This window comes from Callospermophilus lateralis, chromosome 3 (genome assembly GCF_048772815.1).
Source record: "Callospermophilus lateralis isolate mCalLat2 chromosome 3, mCalLat2.hap1, whole genome shotgun sequence".
NCBI lineage: Eukaryota > Metazoa > Chordata > Mammalia > Rodentia > Sciuridae > Callospermophilus > Callospermophilus lateralis.
This window is the reverse complement of record NC_135307.1, coordinates 64,815,748-64,837,461: the sequence shown is the minus strand read 5'-3', so window position 1 is coordinate 64,837,461 and position 21,714 is coordinate 64,815,748. Positions and strand designations below refer to the sequence as shown.

The following is a 21,714-nucleotide window of genomic DNA, read 5'->3' as shown; positions in this document are numbered from 1 at the left end:
CTCTAGTTCCATTCGTTTACCAGTAAAAGTCATAAAGTCATTCTTTTCTATGGCTGAGTAATATTCTATCCACTGTTGAAGGGTACTTTGGTTCTTGTGAGTTGAGCTTCTATAAACATTGATGTGTCTCTGTCATTGTTGTATGCTGATTTTAACTCCTTTGGGTATATACAGAGGAGTAGGATAACTGGGTCAAATGGTGATTCCATTCTAAGTTTTTTGATGAATCTACTGTTTTTCCAGAGTGGCTGCACCAATTTGTAGTCCCACCAGCAATGTATGTATGTGTGTACTCTTTTCCCCACATCCTCACCAACATTTATTGTTCCTTATATTCTTGTTAATTGCCATTCTGATTGGAGTGAGGTGAAATCTCAGTGTAGTTTTTTAAAAATTTTATTTATTTTCTTTAGTTATACCTGACAGCAGAATGTTTGACATACATATATAGAGTTTAACTTTCCACTCTTTGGTTGTACATGATTTGGAGTTATACTGGTCATGTATTCATATGTGAACATAGGAAAGTAATGTCTGATTCATATTGTCTTTTTATTTCCATCCTCCCTTCCCTTCATTCCCCTTTGTCTAATCCAAAGTACTTCAATTCTTCCCTGCCTACCCCCACTTATTGTATGTTAGCATCACATATTGGAGAGAATATTTAAACTTTAGTTTTTTGGGATTGGCTTATTTCCCTTAGCATGATAGTCTCTAGTTTCATTCATTTAACTGCAATGCCATAATTTCATTCTTCTTTATGATTGAGTAATATTCTGTTGTGTATATGTGCCACATTTTCATTATCCATTCCTCTCTTAAAGGGCCTAGGTTGGTGCCAAAGTTTGGCTGTTGTGAATTGAGCTGCTATAAACATTAATGTGGCCATGTCACTGTAGTATGCTGATTTTAAGTCCTGTGGTTATATGAAGAGGAGTAGGGTAACTGGGTCAAATGGTGGTTCCGTTCCAAGTTTTCTGAGGAATCTCTACCCTGCTTTCCAGGGTGGTTGCACAAATTTGCAGTCCCACTAGCAATGTAGGAGTTTACCCTTTTTCCTACAGCCTCACCAGCATTTATTGTTATTTGTATTCTTGATAATTGCCATTCAGACTGGAGTGAAATGAAATCTCTTTATAGTTTTAATTTGCATTTCTCTAATTGCTAGTGATGTTGAACGTTTTTTCATATATTTGTTGACCATTTGTATTTCTTCTTTTGAGAAATGTATGTTCTGATCCTTTGTCCATTTATTGACTGGATTATTTATTTATTTTTTTGGTGTTAAGTTTTTTTTTGTTTGTTTGTTTTTTTTTAATATCCTGGAGATTAAAGCTGTATATGAGTTGCAGGTGGCAAAGATATTTTCCTATTCTGTAAACTCTCTTTTCATGTTCTTGGTTGTTTCCCTTGCTGTGAAGAAGATTTTTTTGTTTGATGCTGTCCCAAGTATTGATTCCTGATTTTACTTCTTGCACTTTAAGAGTCTTACTGAGGAAGTTAGTTCCTAAGCTGATATAATGGAGAGTTGGGCTTACACTTTATTCCAGTAGGCACAGGGTGTCTGGTCTAATGGCTAAGTCTTTGGTCCCCTTTGAATAGAGTTTTGTGTAGGGTGAGAGATAGGCATTACATTTCATATGCTATCTATGGATTTCCGGTTTTCCTAGCACCGTTTATTGAACTGGGTGTCTTTTCTCCAGTGTATATTTATGATGCCTTTGTCTAGTAGAAAATAACTGAATGTATGTGGGTTTTTCTCTAGGTCTTCTGTTTCATTGGTGTTCATATCTGTTTTTGTAACAGTACCAAACTGTTGTTGTTTATATAGCTCTGTATTATAATGTAAGGTCTTTTTCGAGATTCCTCCTGCTTCATATTTATTGGTAAGGATTGCTTTGGTTATCCTGGGCTTCTCTTGTTTTTCCAAATGAATTTCATGACTTTATTTTCCTATTTGCATGAAAAAAGTCATTGGAATTTTAATAGGAAATGCAATAAATAAATCTATATAGCACTTTTGGTAGTATGGCTATTTTGACAATGTGGATTCTGTCTATCCAAGAATATGGCAGATCTTTCCATCTTCTAAGGTCTTCAGTTTCATTCTTTACTATTCTGTAGTTTTCATTGTAGAGGTCTTTCACCTCTTTTGTTAAATTGTTTCTTATTTTGTGTTTTTGAGGCTATTGTGATAGTTTTCGTAATTTCTTTTTCAGGTGATTCATCATACCGTATAGAAACACAGTTGATTAATGGGTGTTAATTTTATATTCTGCTACTTTGCTGAATTTGTTTATGAGTTCTAGAAGTTTTCTGGTAATTTTTTTGGTCTTCTAAATATAGCTTATGTCATTAGCAAATAGGGATAGTTTGAGCTATTCTTTTCCTATTCATATCCCTTTAATTTTTTTCTTTTGCCTAACTGCTCTGGCTAGAGTTTCAAGGAATATGTTCAATAGAAGTGGAAAAAGAGAAGACATCCCTGTCTTGTTCCAGTTTTTAGAGGGAATACTCTTAACTTTTCTCAATTTAAAATAATGTTGGCCTTGGGTTTTATGCATATAGCTTTTACAACACAGAGGTATGTTCCTACTATACCTAGTATTTCCAGAATTTTAAACATGAATGGATACTGTATTTGGTGTAATGCTTTTTCTGCATCTATTGAGGTAATTATGTGTTTCTTGTCTTCACATCTATTAATTTGGTGCATTACATTGATTGTATTCTGTATGTTGAACCAATCTTGTATCACAATGAAACCCAATTGATCATGATGCACTGTCTTTCTAATGTGTTTTTGTATTTGATTTGCTAGTATTTTATTAATAATTTTTTCATCTATATTCATTGGGGTTATTGGTTTTAAAGTTTTCTGTCCTTGATGTGCCTTGGTCTGGTTTTGGTATCAGCGTTCTAAGAGTTTCATAGAAGGAGTATGGATCAGTTCCCTCCTTTTTCATTCCATGGAATAATTTGAGCAGGATTGGTGTCAGTTCTTCTTTAGAGATATGGCAGAACTCAGCTAAAAATCCATCCAATCCTGGGCTTTTCTTTGTTGGTAGGCTTTTGATGTCATCTTCAATTTTATTACTTGAAATTGATCTGTTTAACTTTTCCATGTCCCCCTGATTCACTTTGGGTAGGTTATATGTCTCTGGTAATTTGTCAATGTCTTCAAGATTTTCTGTATTATCACAGTATAAGTTTTAAAACTATTGGAATCCATTATTGGTGGGCATATGGCTACTTATCTGCTTTCTTTTTTTCATTATTTTTTAAGCTACCAGGAAGCTTATAGAATAATTTTATATTAAAAAACCAATGGGTCTTTTATTTTTTTGCATTTCCCATTTTATTTGCCAATTCTGTTATATACTGTAGGTATCCATAAAAGAATACAAAAAATATAGGGCAGATTTTTCCAATGTGGCTATGTCATATATCCTAGTAGAAATAATATATTTATTAAAAAAATGATTTATACTTAGTAGATTTTAAAAAATTTGTCAGTGTCTTGAAGATGAAAAATAAAATCATAAAAATAAAAATTACATTTAACTATAGTGACATTTTACAGACATCAATTTAACTCCTGCTAAGAGTTTTAAAAATTACTCTATTTATATCAGTACATCTTTATTTAAAAGCTATGTACTGAATTTCACAAGTGCTCATATGATATTAGAGTGCCACAAATCACATATACAAAATTGTTTTATAGCTTCCTGTGGAAACCAAGATGCTTTCAGTATCCATTTTCCAAAGAAGAATTAATAAGCAGGCTGTTTCACAGAATATATAATAAGGCTCTAAAAAAGATTACTGGTCTTATCATGGCAATCTAATATAATCAAAAGAGTAAATAATCAGAACTTTCTGTTATTTATATATCATTGTCTAATTAAAATTCTTGCCAAATCAGCTTTTAAAACAGTACTTTAAAATAGCATATACCCTGGGCATGATGTTGAATACCTATAATCCCAGCAATTTGAATGACTGAGTCAGTAGGATTACATGTTTAAGGCCAACCTTAAAACTTAGCAGGACTCTATCTTAGAGTTAAAATAGGGCTGGGAATGTAGCTCAGTGTAAAACACATCCAGTTTCAATCCCTAATATGGGGAGGGTGGGGGAAAAAAGCAAAAGAAAAGAAGGAAAAATAGTATATAGGAGTCTTCTGAATGAATACCTGGATTTTTTTGTCAGATCTAACTATATTTGAAAGCATTCACCTCAGTAACTTTGATGCTGCCTTTGATAGGCATGTTTTTCAAAGAAGTGGAAAGTAATATTGGATAATATTGATTCTTTATCACTTGATTCTTCATTTCATTGAATATTTACATTAAGATTTCAGTCTCTAGAAGAGAGTATTATCTGATTTACAGTTAACAGCCTCTACATGCTTAAAACTTTTGGATGATACCCTATTGTTCTTAGGATTAATTACAAACTGCTTGCTAATATATAACCTTGAATTTTAAATTGCAAGTTAATCTTTCTACATTGGCATATCTTTCCACTTTGTCACATCTTTCTCCTTTAACAATGAAACATTAATAAATTTGGAGAGCTAATTCTTTTTCTTCAGAAAATAAGATAAAACAGAAAACATAACTTCAGGGTAATAACAAATAGTAACATATAGATAAGCAATGAGCTAGACTATAGATAAATTGTTCTTACTATGTTAAATCCAACCCTTACTAGAAATTTTCCTATCATTCTTTTGAGGTTCAGGAAGTTTGATTGGTTTATCTTACAGTTTAAAAACAGTTACTATCAACAAATACTTTAAAGGATTATCATGTTTGAGGCAGTTTCCTAAGTTCTATAAATGTAGTAAGCTAGAGAATCAAGCATGAATATGTACTAATGAGTATAATAATCAGGCATATATAAAATACAGTGGGAACATTGAAGTTTTGGATTAATTTTGTGTATGCTTCTCTGAAAAAATAATAGAGAGTTAGTGGCCTTTAGTCCACAATATACTACCAGGTCCACTAGACTTTTTCAGTTTGTTTGTTTGTTTGTTTTAAAGAGAGAGGAGAGGAGAGGGAGAGAGAGGGAGAGAGGGAGAGAGAGAGAGAGAGAGAGAGAGAGAGAGAGAGAGAGAGAATTTTTTAATATTTATTTTTCGTTTTTGGTGGACACAATATCTTTATTTTTTCTTATGTGGTGCTGAGGATCGAATCCAGCGCCCCATGCATGCCAGGCGAGTGCATTTATCACTTGAGCCACATCCCCAGCCCTGACTTTTTCAGTTTTAAGTTTCTTTTTTGAGCATTTCTAAGATTATGTAAGGATTGATATTTTATAATATGTACTATTTTTTAAAGAGGCCTTCTACAGAGCCAAGAGAAAATTCCATTGTTTTTTTAAATATAAAATCATTCTATAGATTTGTGATTATCATGTACAGTTATTGGCCTCTTTTATAAATTTTGGATATATTTTTGTATCATAGTGGTCTTATTTTTCTCCTCTCTTGAAACACTTCTATTTTATTATTCTTAGAATTATTTTATCATTACTCACCAGCTATGCCTAATTCTCCATAAAGTCTTCAATAAATGGTACTGGGAAAACTGGATATCCACATGGAGAAGGCTAAATCTTTGTCCCTTTCTCTTACCTGAAATGTGTACATGTAAGATTTAAAAGTACTAGAGGAAAACAGCAGAAACACTTTAAGACATTTCTTTAGTCACTGAATTTCTGGAGAAGTCCCCAAAAGAACAGGAAACAAAATTGACAAGTGGGATAAGATCAGAAACCTTCACAGCAAAGGAAGTAGTTATCAGAATGAAAAGGCAGAGTGGGAGTAAATATTTTCCAGCTATTCATCTGATAGAAGGTTAATAGGCAGAATATATACGGAACTAAAAAAAAAAAAAAAAAAAAAAAAACCCAGTAAAAACAAGTCAGTTCCTGCTCTCATCTCCAGTAGCAGCCATTGTTATCATTTTTCACCATTGATTTGTTTTATCTGTTCTAGCATTTCATGCAAATAGACTCTTAGTATGTGCTCTTTGGGTGTGATTTTTCTCGGATTAATATTTTTGTAATTCATTCATGTTGCATGTATCATTACTTCCTCTTTTTTAATACTATTTCCATTATGTGAATGCTGTGGTTTGAAAGCCCCCTTCAAAAGTCACATTCAAATTTAGTTACCATTGTGTCTGTATTTAAAGGTGATAAGGTTCAGCTTTTATTGCTGTAATGAATTAGTCATCTTAGGAATGGGCTTCGAATAAAAAGGCTAAGTTCTAGCTTGACATTTTCTCTCTGTATTGTATATTTTCTTGCTTTTCTACCATGTTATGATGAAGAATGAGGCCCTCACCAGATGCCAGTGCCATGTGTTTGGACTTTGAAGACTTAAGCATGAATAAAACTACAGTAAGAATTATTATACAAGTGCTTTATGTATGTTTTGGTTTTTTTCTTTTTTCTATTTTTAAATAAATACTTAGGATTGAAACTATTGGGTCATAAGGAAAGTGGTTTTATAATACTATTTTTCTATAATAAATAAGTGGTTTTGTATAACAAGGTTTTGTAGTAATTTTTTACAAAATTGGTTTTACTGTTTTCTGCTCCCACCAAAAATGCTTGAGAATTCTAATTGCCCCACAACCTGTGTAACATTTAGATTTATCAGTCTTCTTAATTTTACTTGTTTTGTTGAATTTGTAGTAATATTGCATTATAGTTTTACTTTGAATTTCCTTTATGACTAACGATGTTGACTAACTCTATCCACCATCGTCATGAGCTTACTGGTTGTTTATGAAGATTCTTTTGTGAGGTGTTTGTTCATGTATTTTGTTATTTTTTGTTGAGTTATTTGGGCTTTTTTTTTCTTTCCCTTTTTTGGTTTTTTATTGATTTTTAGGAGTCCTTTTTGAATGCCAGCTCCTTGTCAGATATGTGATTTGTGAATATTTTCTCTCAATTTGTAACTTACCTATTCATTTTCTTAATGGAATGTTTTTGATAACTAAATTTAATTTTGATTATTTTTTTTAAAGTGAGAGAGAGGAGAGAGAGAGAAATTTTTTAATATTTATCTTTCAGTTTTTGGTGGACACAACATCTTTATTTTATTTTATGTGGTGCTGAGGATTGAACCCAGTGCCACACGCCTGCCAGGCGAGTGCGTTACTGCTTGAGCCACATCCCCAACCCCTTGATGAATTCTTAATTTACCAATTTTTTCAATTAATATAGTTTTGAATTCCAGTCTAAGAAATTGTAGCCTACCCCACAACTAACAATAAATTTTTTGTTTTCTTCTGGAAGTTTTATGTAGATATATGACTCATTATTGTCATTGTCATATCATCATCATCATCATCATCATCATCTGTAATCAAGGAGTCAATTAGCAATAATAAATTGCTTTTGATTGTTATGACGCTTTAATCTTTTGTAATATAGAACTTTATTCATTTTTTTCTCTTTTTAAATCTTTCATACATTGGCATTTTTGAGGAATCTTGATCATTTGTTCTGATGAATGTCACAGTTTGGATTTGATATTTATCTCCTTATGTCAGATACAGGTTAAGCAATTTTGAAAGGAATAGTACCATATGTTATCACTATTTCATATCAGTTGATGATTTTAAATGTTTACTTCTTTAAGATTCTATATACCTGATTCCTCAAACATAAAGTTATCTTTTTTTTTCTTCCATTGCAACTCAAAATGTTTTCTGGATTAATGTCCTTTAGAATGCTTCTCTTACAACCACTCACCCAGTGTTTTAACATCCACTGAAAACTATTTCCTATATTAGTTATTACTCTGGAGTTTACAAAATGAAAATTTGTTAATTTTATCATTGTTTCTACAGTTATTGGCATTCTTCTATTAGGGAGAGATTTTTGTTTCTCCTGACTTTTAAAAATATTAATAGCAGTGTTTAGTCATGAATCCTATTTTGAAAAATTATGTATTTTATAACCTATTCCTGCCATTGTTTATTCTGATATTTAAATTGTTCCCATTGATCCGAAGATCCTTTTTGAGATGCTCTTATTTTTTAATATCTTCTCTATCAATGCTTAAACACTTTTCTTTTTATTACAAGATGATATTCCCACTTCACTTCATGTTTTTGTTTCTGCTCCATCCCTGGAATCATATATTTCTCCAGGGTCCTAAATATTCTCATTGCTACTGGGTATCTTGGATCCTTGTCTTTTATAGTAGACACAGCTAATAAACTAATAATTAAAAGAATATAAAAATCACGATTTCATCCTGGTTACAATCCAAGTGCTTGCTTCTGCTGCATATACACTAAAATTGGAATGATAGAGAAAACTAGCATGACCCCTGCACAAGGATGACATGCAAATTCGTGAAGCAGTCCATGTTTTTGTTTTGTTTTGTTTTGTCTCAGTTGGTCATTTAAGTTTATTAGTAAAATACTGATTAATGATAACAATGCATTGTAAAATCTTCAGAAGGAAAGGAAAATGTTTTGTGGACCATTGTTTAGTGTGTATAGTACTTTTAAGTTATTAGTTTTAAAAATCAGTACTTTAAAAATTTTTTATTTGTTATATATAACAGCAGAACGCATTACAATTCATATTACACATATACAGCACAATTTTTCATATCTCTGATTGTACATCAAGTAGAGTCACACCATTTGTGTCTTCATACATGTATTTAGGTAATGATGTCCATCTCTTTCCACCGTCTTTCCTACCCCCACGCCCCTTTTCTTCTCCTCCCTCTCCTTTGCCCTATCTAGAGTTCATCTGATACTCCTATGCCCTCCTCCCAAACCACATTATGAATCACCATCCTTAAATCAGAGAAAACATTCGCCATTTACCTGAAATTGCCATGATTTTATTCTCTCTTAATGCTGAATAATATTCCATTGTGTATATATTCCAAAGTTTCCCTATCCATTCATCTACTGAAGGGCATCTGGATTGGTTCCAAAATTTAGCTATTGTGAATTATGCTGCTATAAACATTAATGTGGCTGTGCCCCTGTAGTATGCTGTTTTTAAGACTGCCTTTTCTATTTCTAAGGAATGTCATTGGGATTTTGATTGGAATTGCATTAATCTGTGCAGTGGTTTTGATCATTTAGTATGGTCATTTTAACAATATTAATTCTGCCTGTCCAAGAACAAGGAACATCTTTCCATCTTCTAAGGTCTTCTTTTATTTCTTTCTTTAGCGTTTTATAGTTTTTGTTGTAGAGGTCTTTCACTTCTTTCGTTGATTCCCAAGTTTTTTTCTTTTTTTTTAGGCTATTGTAAATGAGGTCATTTTCCGAATTTCCCTCTCAGAGGATTTGTCACTGATATACAGAAATGCCTTTGATTTATGGATGTTGATTTTATTTCCTTCTACTTTGCTGAATTCATTTACTAGTGCTAGAAGTTTTCTGGTGTATTTTTTTGTGTCTTCTAGATACAGAATCATATCATTGGCAAAAAAGTGCTAATTTGAGTTCTTCTTTTCCTATCTGTATCCCATTGATTTCTTTTGTCTGTCTAATTGCTCTGGCCAGTGTTTCAAGAACTATGTTAAATAGAAGTGGAGAAAGAGGGCATCCCTGTCTCGTTCCAGTTAAAGTCAGTACTTTTTAATGAGATCAACTTGACCCAAAATCTGTCACATAATTTTGAGACCCATTAAAACAAAAGGTTAATGAGAAAAAAATTACAATCCAACATCACAGGATCTTTCTTCTCCTCCTCTTTCTCCTCCTCCTCCTCCTCTTCCTCCTCTTCCTCCTCTTCTTCCTCCTCCTCCTTCTTCCTCTTCCTCTTCTTTTTTTCCCCCTTTCTAATATTTGTATCTTCTTTTTTCACAGATAAAAGCCTGACTCCCAGTAGCACAGTGTTGTTACTCATTTGTTTAAATCTACTAAACATACAAAATAATTTTATTGTTATTGTACTTGTAATAAATTTCACAAGTGAAATTCAGGAGTTCTTTGCACTTAAAATATACGACACTAAAGGTACACAGTTGAAATAATGTGCTCAAGAATCATTTAGATCATTTATCTTTCTTTCTTTTGTATCATTAGAATAAAATTTTGAACCAGCTGGGTCTGTTTTTATTCCATTTTTTCCTTTTCATCTTAACATTTTTTATGTTACATTGTTCAAATATTCAAACTACAGTAGAAAATACTCTCAGAAACATTTCAATTTTTCCTTTTCCATTCCAACTTATGTTTTTGTGTCTTCTCTGTAGGGAGCCACCTTCAGTTTTTGGTTTATCCTTTCTGTGTCTTTTTGCAGAAATATGGCGATATTTGTAAGTTTCTGGCTTCTTACCTATTTGAAAACAGTTTCAATAACCTTTTCCACCTTCCATTTTACCACCTACTTTTAATCCCAGAAATAACTCCAAATGAAATTTGTGGAGATTTTCCATATATTGTACAATTTCATAAAAGTCCACATTGTAGAGATAGGAGTAATTATTGTTTTCTATCCCCAGTGTTTTGATTTGCAAATATAAGTGAGTAGTCTTATGTGGATGCTTCTATATTGTTGGAAATATCTGGGTAAATTCCCAGCAGTCCAATTAGGGTCAGATATAATGATATGTACTTTTAAAATTAATGGTAAAATTAGAAGGTACAGCTTTTTTGTACTCTTAGAAGGTACAGTATTTTGTACTCTCAAAAGTAATGTATGAGATTGCATGTTTGTACACAGCTTCACACAAAAGGAAAGAGAGTAACTTTGCCAAGCATTCCAATTTTTGCAATTTTATAGGTAAATAATGGTATCTCAGTTTAGTTTTATTAAATTTCTGTTTTTTTTTTGGTGAGTGAAGATAAAATGTCATTTTATATACTTAAGTGCTATTTGAATATACTTAGGTAATGTTTTTAGTTATTTTCTCCCTTTTAAATTTTTAAATATAATTTAAATGTTAAGGATATTAACCCTCAATCTATGATGTGCTTAAAATAATTTCTCTTCATTTGTTATTTGTCTTTTAAATGAATTCTTGGAATGCTTTGGTCTTATAACTGGAATAAACACCCTTTGGTCATAGTGTATAGTTTTTCTTATATATTGCTGAATTCTTTGACAAATATTTTTTTAAGGCTCTTTAGGGTCTATATTCATGTGAGAAATATTTCATGAGAGTTTTTGGGTTTTTGTTCTGTACTTGTTTGATATCTGCATAAGGATAATAATAGCTTTGTAAAATCAATTTAGATGTATTCACTCCTTATTTTCTAGAAGAAAGGAACTGGAATTATTATGAATTTTTCTTAAAATTTTTGCTAGGATTTTTAGTGAAACCACCTGTTTCTGAAGTTTCTTCTGTGGGGGAGGGATTTAAAATATACATTTAGTTATTTTAATAATTGTAGGATTATTCAGATTATCTGTTTGGTATGGGGTGAGTATTGGTAGTTTGTTGTTTTTTCTGAGAAATTTGTCCATTTTCTTTAGGTTAATAAATTTATGTTTATACAATTACTTACAGCATTCCCTTTTTATTTCTTTGATTTCTATAGTTGGTAGTGATAAATCTCCTGTTTCATTAGTGATATTGGTCTTTTCTTTTTTCTTTGTTTGTCTTCTAAGGGATTTTTCAATGTTATTGATTTTTTCTCAGAGCTCTTTGTTTTATTGACTTTTGTCTATTGTTTTATGTTTTCAGTTTCTTTCATTTGTGCCTATTTGTTGTTGTTGTTGTTCTGCTTGATTTGGTTTTATTTTGCTCTTCGTTTTTCTAGGTTCTTACTCTTGTATTATTCATTTAAGAATAATCCTGCTTTCAAAAATATATTTGTTCCTATAAATTTTTTCCAACAATACTATTATTCTCTTACCCAAATATTTTTTTTTTGTATTTCATTTTTTTCATTTGTTCATTTTAGTTATGTATGACAGTAGAATATATTCTGACATATCATACTTACATGGAGCATAACTTTCCATTTTTGTGGTTGTACATATTGTGGAGTTACATTGCTTATATATTCATGTATGAACATAGGAAAGTTATGTCCAATTCATTCTACTCTCTTTCCCATTCCCATGTGCCGCAGTCTGGATGGGCATAATTCAGGAGCCACTTGTCAAAAGAAAGGAACTTTATTTTTGGAACCACACACGCCAAACAAAACAGCTCCTCAGGAAAAAACCTTCAGAGCCCAACTGCCACCACCGGCTTCCCACAAGCCTCTCCCACACCCACCAGCCTCTTCACCTCCCACAATCCTCCTGCTCTTGAGGCCGATTGGCTGGGTCGCATGGGCGGAGCCAAAAAAGTCCCCCAATGAGCAGCTCTGTGGTCTGAAAGGGCAGGGAAACAGCCCAATGAGCATCACCGCAGAGGAGCCAATCAGCTAGATGTTGCTAGATGTTGCTGGGGCCGCTGTGAGCCAATCATCAGCTGGTAGTCTGAAAGGGCAGGGAAACAGCTCAATGAGCATCTCCAATGAGCATCACCACAGAGGAGCCTATCAGCTAGATGTTGCTGGGGCTGCTGTGAGCCAATCATCAGTTGGCAGTCTGAAAGTTTGCTGGGGCCCCTTCAGCTGTGGCTGTCAACACCCATGCCCCCTCCATTTTTCCTACTCCTCCTGGTCCAATCCAGTGAATCTCCACTCCTCCCTCCCCTTGCCCTATTGTATGTCACCATCCACATATCAGAGAGAATATTGGTCTTTGTGTTTTTAGGATTGGCTTATTTTACTTAGCATGATAGTCTTCACTTTCTTCCATTTGCTTGCAAATGCCATAATTTCATTCTTCTTCATGGATGAGTTAGATTTCATTGTGCGTATGTATCACATTCTCTTTATACATTCATCGGTTGAAGGGTACCTAGGTTGGTTCCATAGATTAGCTGTTGTGAATTGAGCTACTATAAACGTTGATGTGGCCCTGTCTGTATAGTATTCTGTATTTAAGACCTTTGGGTATATGCCGAAGAGTAGGATAACTGGGTCAAATGGTGGTTCCATTCCATGTTTTCTGAGGAGTCTGTACACTGTTTTCCAGAGTGGTTGCACCAATTTGCAATACCACCAGCAATGTATAAATACACTATTTTCCCACATCCTTGTCAACATTTATTGTTACTTGTATTTTCAATGATTGCTATTCTGACTGGAATGAGGTGGAATCTCAGCATCATTTTACTTTGCATTTCTCGAATTGCTAATGATGTTGAACGTTTTTAAAATATATTTGTTGACTATATTTCTTCTTCTGTGATGTTTCTGTTCAGTTCTTTTGCCCATTTATTGCTTGGGTTATTTGTTTTCTTGGTGTTAAGTTCTTTGAGTACTTTATATATTCTGGAGATTAATGATCTGAGGTGCAGGTGGCAAAGATTTACCCCCATTCTCTATGCTCTCTGTTCATGTTCTTGATTATTTCCTTTGCTGTGAAGAAGTTTTTTAGTTTTATACCATCCCATGTATTGATTCCTGATTTTACTTCTTTCACTTTAGTAGTCTTTTTCAAGAATTTAGTTACTAAACTGACAAGATGGAGATTTCAACTTTTTCTTCTAGTAGGCACATGGTATCTGGTCTAATGCCTAGAGTTGTGTTTTGTGCAGGATGAAAGAGGGGGGTCTAATTTCATTTTGTAACTTATGGATTTACAGTTTTCCCTGCATTGTTTATTATTTTGATGCCAATACCATGCTGTTTCTGCTACTATAGTCCTGTAGTATAATTTAATTACCCAAATTTTGATAGGTCAATTATTTACATTTTCATTGGTTTCTTTGTGTGTGTGCGTGTGTGTGCATGCGTGTGTGTTTTGTAGTTTTAGATGTTCTTTTGGATACCTGGATTATTGAGAAGTATATTATTTAGTTCTAGGTTTTGAGGATTTTGTTATCTTTCTGTTATTAATTCCAGTATTTCAATTATTTAAAATTATTGACACATGTTTCAAGGCCCAGATGGTATATCTTTGTATAAGTTGTCAAGGCATTAACTTTGTATTCTTTGCTGGAGTGCTCTTTAAATGTTAATCATATCCTGGTGGTTAATGATATTTTGACTTCTCCTGTATCTTTGTTGATTTTATATATAGTTTTAATTTTTAGGAGCGGAGTGTTGACACCTGTAATTGTAGTTTGGATTCTTTCTTTTTTTAGTTTTATCAGTTTTTGCCTAAAGTACTCTGCAGCTTTGTTGTTTGGTGAATACACCTTTGTGATTGCTGTGTCTTCTTGGTTTATTAACCCTTTTATCATTATATATATTTATTCACTCTAACTCTGGTAATTTTCTTTGTTCTGAAATCTATTTTATCCAATAGTAATATAGCTCCTCTTGCTTTGTTATGTGTACATGGTATATCTTTTTCATTGTTTTTTTTTTTTTGAACATCATGATTATTTTTATGAATTTTTTTTGGAGAACATTTATTTGGGTCATGCTTCTAAATTCATTCTGCTAATTTTTGAGTTTTAATTGATGTATGGGCATCTTTTGTATTGATGTAATTATTGATGTATAGGGGCTTAAGTCTGCTATTTTATTTTCTTGTTTACTATTGTTCTCCTTTTTGTTTCTCTGATTTATTTTTCTTTCCTTCCTGTGGTTATTTCAACCTTGTCAGGAATTCTGTATTTATCAATAATATGTTTGAGTGTATCTGCTTTTATAGTGATTGCTTAATGGTTAAGGATTATATTGTGTGTGTATAAAATGTTCTTAAAGTGAAATGTGAAACTTATCTCCCTTTATGTCTCATTATTCCTCCCATCTATAATACAATTGTCTGAAATTTTTCCATGTAATTCTATAACTGTGTCAGATACTTAAAATTCTTTCTTTAGCATTCAAATATAAAATACCAAGATGAGTATATAGATGAATATTGTCTTTTTTTTTAAACCCACGTATTTGCTTCGTAGAATCCTTACTCCTATCTTCTATTCTAAGGTTCCTTGTTATTACTATTTTTTTGTTTATGTTTAAGGATATTTTTCATGTACATTCTTTTAGTGTACTTTTTCTGGTGACAAATTTCCTTTGTTAATCTTCTTCTAAGTCAATTTTTCCCCCTTTCTAGAGCATATTTTTATTCAATATAATATGTGGGTTCACAGTACTTTTATTTGAATACTTGAAAAAATGCTTCCTTCTGGTCTTCCTAGTTTCTGATAAGAAATTTTCTATCATTTGACTTGTTTTTCTTCTTTAGGATTAGTGCCGTTCCTTTGGTGCTGTTTTCAAGATATTTTCTTTGCCTTTAGTTTTCATATTCTTAGCTGTGGCATATATCAACATGGATCTCATTAAGTTCAACTCTGTCTGAGGTTTGTTTGGCTTCTTGAAATTGTGTGTTTGTTTATTTCATCAAATTTGTGATATTTAAAAGCTATTATTCCTTCAAATACTTTTTTGGCCCATTGTTGTTCTTTGCAATAATGGGAATGTTGATCTTTTGTTATTGACTCACAGTTCTCTAATATTTTAAGTATGTAATTTTTTCAGTCTTCTTTTATTTTTTAGATTGGATAATTATTGTGCTATCTTCTAGTTCACTGATTTTTTTTTTCATGGCTTCTCCAATCTGTTGTTGTTTTCAATCTCCATTGAGTTTTGTATTTGCTATTGTAGTTTCCAGTTATAAAATTTCCACATAGTTCTCTGTATTTTCTGTTTCCTTGGACATTTTCTTTGCTGGGCCTTTCTGGTTTCTTAGATTTGTTTTGTTTTTTTTGGTTAGTGTTTACATGATTTTTTTTTAATGAAGCATTTTTGCTAAAATCTCTGTTAGATACATCTAATGTCTTTACTGTCTTGATATTTGCACATGTCAGTTTTGTTTTCTGCCTTTTATTTTGAGATTGTCTGGTTCTTTATTTGACAATCGATTTTTAATTGTAACTTGTACATTTGATGTATTATGTTATGTGATTGTGGACTTTACTTCAGTCTTATCTAGTCACTGGCTCATTTGCCCTATCAAGTAGGTAAAGGGAAAATGGCTCTGCTTCTATACTGCCAAATCAGATTTTCCAATTATACTCTTTGATAGTTGAGGTTGAGGGTTGAGGGCTGTATGTTACTATTGAGTGAACATGCTAGTCTGGCTCCTTGCTATGTCTTTACTTATTGTTCATTGGCAAGGATTGGTAGAACCTTTGTGGGGATTAAAGAAGATATTTGAGAGGTTTCACAAAGAACTTATATTTTGATGTAAATTCTGACCAGAAATGTAAAGAACATAAATCCATTAAGTACCTTCTTTGAAAATTCATGGACATGTGCTATACTCATGAATGCAGAAAAAAATTATAATATCACACAGCTCTTTTTCATAACTGGAAAGCTTACTTTGTTCCTAAGTACCTTGCTGTTACTGAGGCTGGCTTTGAACTCATGTTCCTCCTCACTCAACTAAGTTGCAAAAAGACCTCTACTTTCGAAATTACAGAACACTGAAGAAAAAAATTTAAGACACTAGAGGCTTGAAAGATGTCCCATGTTCATGGATCAGCAGAATTAATATTGCTAAAATTGCGTACTACCAAAAGTGACCTACAGATTCAAAATATCAATGACATTTTAAACAGACCTAGAAAAAACAATCCTAAAATTTTTATGGAAGCATTAGAGACCCAGAATATCCAAAGTAATTCTTGATGAACAACAGTTTTTGAGATACCAGAACTCAAAATATATTATAGAACCATAGTAACAAATACAGCATGATACTGGCATAAAAACAGACATGTATCCAACAGAATAGAATAGAGGACACAGATAAACCCACACATTTACAGTCATATGAACCTTGAAAAATGTGTCAAAAATATTTTTTGGGGAGGGAAAAAAGCCTCTTTAAGAAGTGGTTCTGAGAAAGGTGGATATCTATAGGAAGAAGAAAACTAGACAGCCTGTAGGGGGTGGGTGGATAGAGCTGAGGGGTGAGTAAGGACTGGTACACTGGCGGGGTTGAGTGGGAGGTGGGAGCCCTAGGTGGGACCAGGGAGTGGGCACCCCTGGGTCCCCTGAGTTGGCCGGATCCTGGGGCCTTGGGAGGTATACGTGAAGGGCTGTAACTGGGCCCTTTTTTCTATGCCTGCCTGGCAGAGGGGCTGTGCAGGATATGTCTCCTTGCAGTGGAAACCCTGGGCATTCTCTGGAACTGTTTTGGGTAAGACATTTCTCCACATGAAGAGCCAGAAAAAGGTGGAGGTGACAGAAATTGAACTTTTAAATCAAGTCCTCAGCACACCTCTTAACATCTCAAGAACACTAAAATTTCTTAGAAAATATGTGGGGATTGAAATCATGTTCACCAGAACTTGGGGATTGTCATAGATGTGGCCATAAACTTTTCCTAAGATAAGTGTGATTGGATGAACTCTGCTCAGAGGAGGTCTGTACAAGAAGGTGATGCTGGAGAACTACTGGAATCTGGTACTGGTAAATGTAAACTACTGGTTTACATTTCTAAACCAGATGTGATCTCCTTCCTGGAGCAGGAGAAGGAGCCATGAATGATACAAAGAGAAATAGCCAGTGGCCTGTGCCCAGACCCAGAGTGTGTGTGGTTGATCAGGGAATTATCTTCAAATCTGGACATATATGAGTCAGTAATAACGGAAAGACTTACAAGCTGTGGCCTTGAATGGTGCACATTAGGGGAAGACTAGAAATGGGAGACTTACTTGAGAGAGAGCTAGTAGGTCAGAAGACACATTCTAGGCAAGAAAAAGTCACTCGTGTAAATATCCTTCTTGAGAAAAGAGACCATTCTACCAAATTCAGGACAAATTTTTATTTGAATATGTTATCTAATATAATAGAGATTTTCCCCATGGGTGAAAGTATATATAATTTTGATACAGATAAGAAAACACCTTTCATTCTAAAAAACACAGCAAGTCTAGGGAGATAAGAAACTTTTGAAACTTACTGTAAGGAATGCAGCAAAGCCTTCAGCCATATTGCCCATCTTACTCTGCATCAGAGTAATGACCATGAGAAAACTTTTAGTGAAATTTTGACTCTTACTCTTCATCAAAGAATTTGTACTGGAGAAAGACTCTTGAGGTGTGCTGAATGTGAGAAGGCCTTCAGCCAGAACCCTCAACTTACGCAACACCAGAGTGTACACACTAGAGAAAAGCTGTACCCTTGCAAGCAGTAGCCAGCTCACACATGTAACTCAGCACTAGGGTTCACATGTTTGGAATCTGGGAATGCCTTTGGTAACTGTTTATCCCTGCCTCATCACCAGAGGATCCTCTTCAGAGAAAAGATCCTACGAATGCAGAACGCTCCCCTCATATATCATTGCCGGAACTATCACATGGAGGGAAGCCTTTTGACTGTATTGATTGTGGGAAAACATTCACAGATCACATAGGGCTCATCCAGCAAAAGACAATCCATATTGGAGAGAGGTCTTACAAATGCAGCATGTGTGAGAAGGCTTTTAACTGCAGCTCATCCTTGACCATGCATCAGAGAATTCACACAGGAGAGAAGACTTGTGAATGTGCCACCTTCAGCCATTGAGGCTTGCTTAGGCTTCATCATAGGGTTCACACGAAGAGAAGCCCTGCAAATGTAAGGAATATGGGAAAGCCTTCCTGCAGAGCACATCTCACCTATAACCAGATAATTCATACTGGTGAGAAACCATACGAATGCAAGGACTGCAGCAAAGCCCTCAGCCAGAATGCATACCTGGCACAACATCAGAAAATACACACAGGGAAAAGTCTTACCATTGCCAGGCGTGCAGCAAGGCCTTCAGTCATATTGCATACCTCATTCAGCACCAGAGGATGCATACTTGTGAGAAGCCTTTTGCATGTGAGCAGGGCGGGAAGGCTTGAGTGATGGCTCCTTTCTTGTTCAGAACCAGAGAGTGCACACTGGCAAAAATCCCTATGGGTGTATTGAGTGTGGGAAGGCATTCAGAGAGCATGCCTGATCTGTCATAAACAATGTCATACTGGTGAGAAACCTTATAAGTTTAAAGTTTGAGAAAGCCTTTAGCCATTGTAAATTCCTGACTCTTCATCAGAGAATTCCTACGGGAGGGAAACCTTACTGTAAGGAATGCAGGAAAGCTTTCAGCCAGATTGCCCATCTTACTCTACATCAGAGAATAATAATGCATTTGGGAAGGCCTTTAGGCAGGGTGGGCATCTTTCCCACCATCAGTGCATACACTCTGGAGCAGTCCTCAGTCCTTCTTCCTCCTCACTCCATTGCCACCAGTTCCTGTGGAGTCAGCCTTCTAAAATGGTGCTAGACTGCCATTTTCCAGTCTATGTCCATTCATTATGGTCCACTACTCAATTTCAGTTTGACTTCTACAGCATGAAACTATTCCAGCTTAATTTTTTAAAATAAAAATAATCTTCATGTTTCTTTTCCGCTAAAGAGAGAGAGAGAGAGAGAGAGAGAGAGAGAGAGAGAGAGAGAAACTAGAGTCCTATCTTGAGAGATAGGTGTGCAGTGTGCAGTCACCCTATGAGAAAATCAATTTTAAGAAGATCAAAGACATAAGTATAAAATTTTAATCTGTTAAAAGGAAATGGGAAAACACTTCAAGATATAGGCATAGGCAACAACTTCCAGAATAGACTTCTATAGTTCAGGAAATAATAGTAATAATCAAGAAATGGATTGCATCAAATTTAAACTCTCCTTGCCCAGCAAAGGAAACACTTAACTGAGTGAAGAGGTTATGTACAGAGCTGGAGAAAATAATGCTAACTATTGTTTCAACAGAGGAATAATATCTAGAATATATCAAGAACTAAAAACAGAAAGTAAGACAAACAAACAAACCCCCCCCCCAAAAAAAAACCCAATCAGTGAATTGGCAAATGAATTCAACAGATTCTTCTCAATCTAAGTACAAATAATCAATGATTATATGAAAAAAAATTTCAAAATCTTTAGCCACCAGGGAAATGAATCAAAACTACATTGAAATTCAATCAGAATGACATCCATCAAGATACTAATGGCAATTAATGCTGCAAAAATACAGGGAAAAAGGAATTCCTACACCTTGTTGGTAGAAATGTACATTAGTACAGCCACTATGGAAATTGGTATGAAGGTTCGTAAAAAAGCTAAAAATAGAACCACTGTATAATCCAAGTATGCTAGTCTTTGTTGTATAATCAAAGGAATTATTGTCAGCATACAATGGAGATGCCTGAATAACCATTGTTGGGGCACAGTTTTTACTGTATTGTCTGTTGTGATATTGCCTTTTTCATCACATAGGCTGGTAATTTGATTTTTCTCTCTCTTTTTCTTTTTTAGTGTAGCTAAGGGTCTGTGAACTTTATTTAGTTTTTCAAAGAACTTGTTTTGTCAAGTTTTTCAATTTTTTCTTTTGTTTTGATTTCATTGAATTCATCTCTAAATTTTAATTATTTCTTGCCTTCCACTGCTTTTGCTGTTGATTTTTTTCTTCTTATTCTAGGGCTTTGAGATGTAATGTTAAGTCAGTTATTTGTTGACCTTTTCTTCTTTTAAGGAATGAACTCCATGCAGTGAACTTTCCTCTTAGTACTGCTTTCATAGTGTCCCAGAGATTTAGATGTTGTTTCTATGTTCTCATTTACCTCTAAGAATTTTTAAATTTCTTCCTTGATGTCTTCTCTAACCCATTGTTCATTCAGTAGTATATTGTTTAGTCTCACAAGGTGTTGGAGTAATTTTTATTTTGTCATTGCTGAAACTGATCCAATTTCATTCCATTATGATCCGATAAAATGTATGGTAGTATCTCTATTTTTTTGTAGTTGCTAAGAGTTGCTTTGTGGTATAATATATGCTCTATTTTAGAGAAGGATTCATGTGCTACTGAGAAGAAATTGTATTCTCTTGTTGAAGGATGAAATATTCTATATATGTCAGTGAAGTCAAAGTTATTAATTGTATTATTGAGATCTATAGTTTTTTTTTATTCAACTTTTGTTTGGAAGATCTATCTAGTGGTGAGAATGGTGTGTTAAAGTCACCCAAGAGTATTTTGTTGTAATCAATTTGAACCTTGAACTGAGAAGAATTTGTTTGATGAACATAGTTGCTCTATTTTGGGGGGCATATATATTTGTGATTGTTATGTCTTGTTGGTGTATGGTTCCTTAAGCAGTATGTAATGTCCTTCTTTATAACCTTTTGATTATTTTGGCTTGAAATCTACTTTTTTCTTTTTTTGATACGAGGATGGAAACCCCTGCTTGCTTCTGCAGTCTGTGTGAGTGGTATGATTTTTTTCCCAACCTTTCACCTTCAGTCTATATATGTTTATTCCTATGTTTATTCCTATCAGATGAGTCTCCTGGAGGCAGCGTATTGTTGGGTCTTTTTTAAAAAATCCAATATGCTAGCCTATGTCTTTTGATTGGTGAGTTTAAGCCATTAACATTCAGGGTTATTATGGAGACATGGTTTGTATTCCCAGTATGTGTTTATTTTTGTTATTTAAGTTGACTTGATTTTCTTCTTTGATTAGTTTTTCCTTTAGGGTACTACCTCTCTCTGTTGATTTTCATTGTTTTTCATTTCCTCTTCATCGAATATTTTTCTAATGATATTTTGTAGTGCATGTTTTCTAGCTGTAAATTCTTTTAACTTTTCTTTATCAAATGTAAAGCTTACTTTTGCTGGATACAAAGAAGATTCTTGGTGGGCATCCATTTTTTTTCGG

General features: G+C 33.8%; 1 protein-coding gene and 1 non-coding gene across 5 annotated transcripts in view; both read left to right on the top strand.

The window, feature by feature from the left end:
- The window catches only part of Gphn (gephyrin), a 598,126-nt gene that overhangs the window by 107,984 nt on the left and 468,428 nt on the right, over positions 1-21,714 (top strand). The gene's annotated exons all lie outside the window — the stretch shown is intronic.
- LOC143395998 (U6 spliceosomal RNA) lies at positions 8,303-8,407 on the top strand. Its single transcript, XR_013090899.1, has one exon. It is a non-coding gene; the product is annotated as a U6 spliceosomal RNA (small nuclear RNA).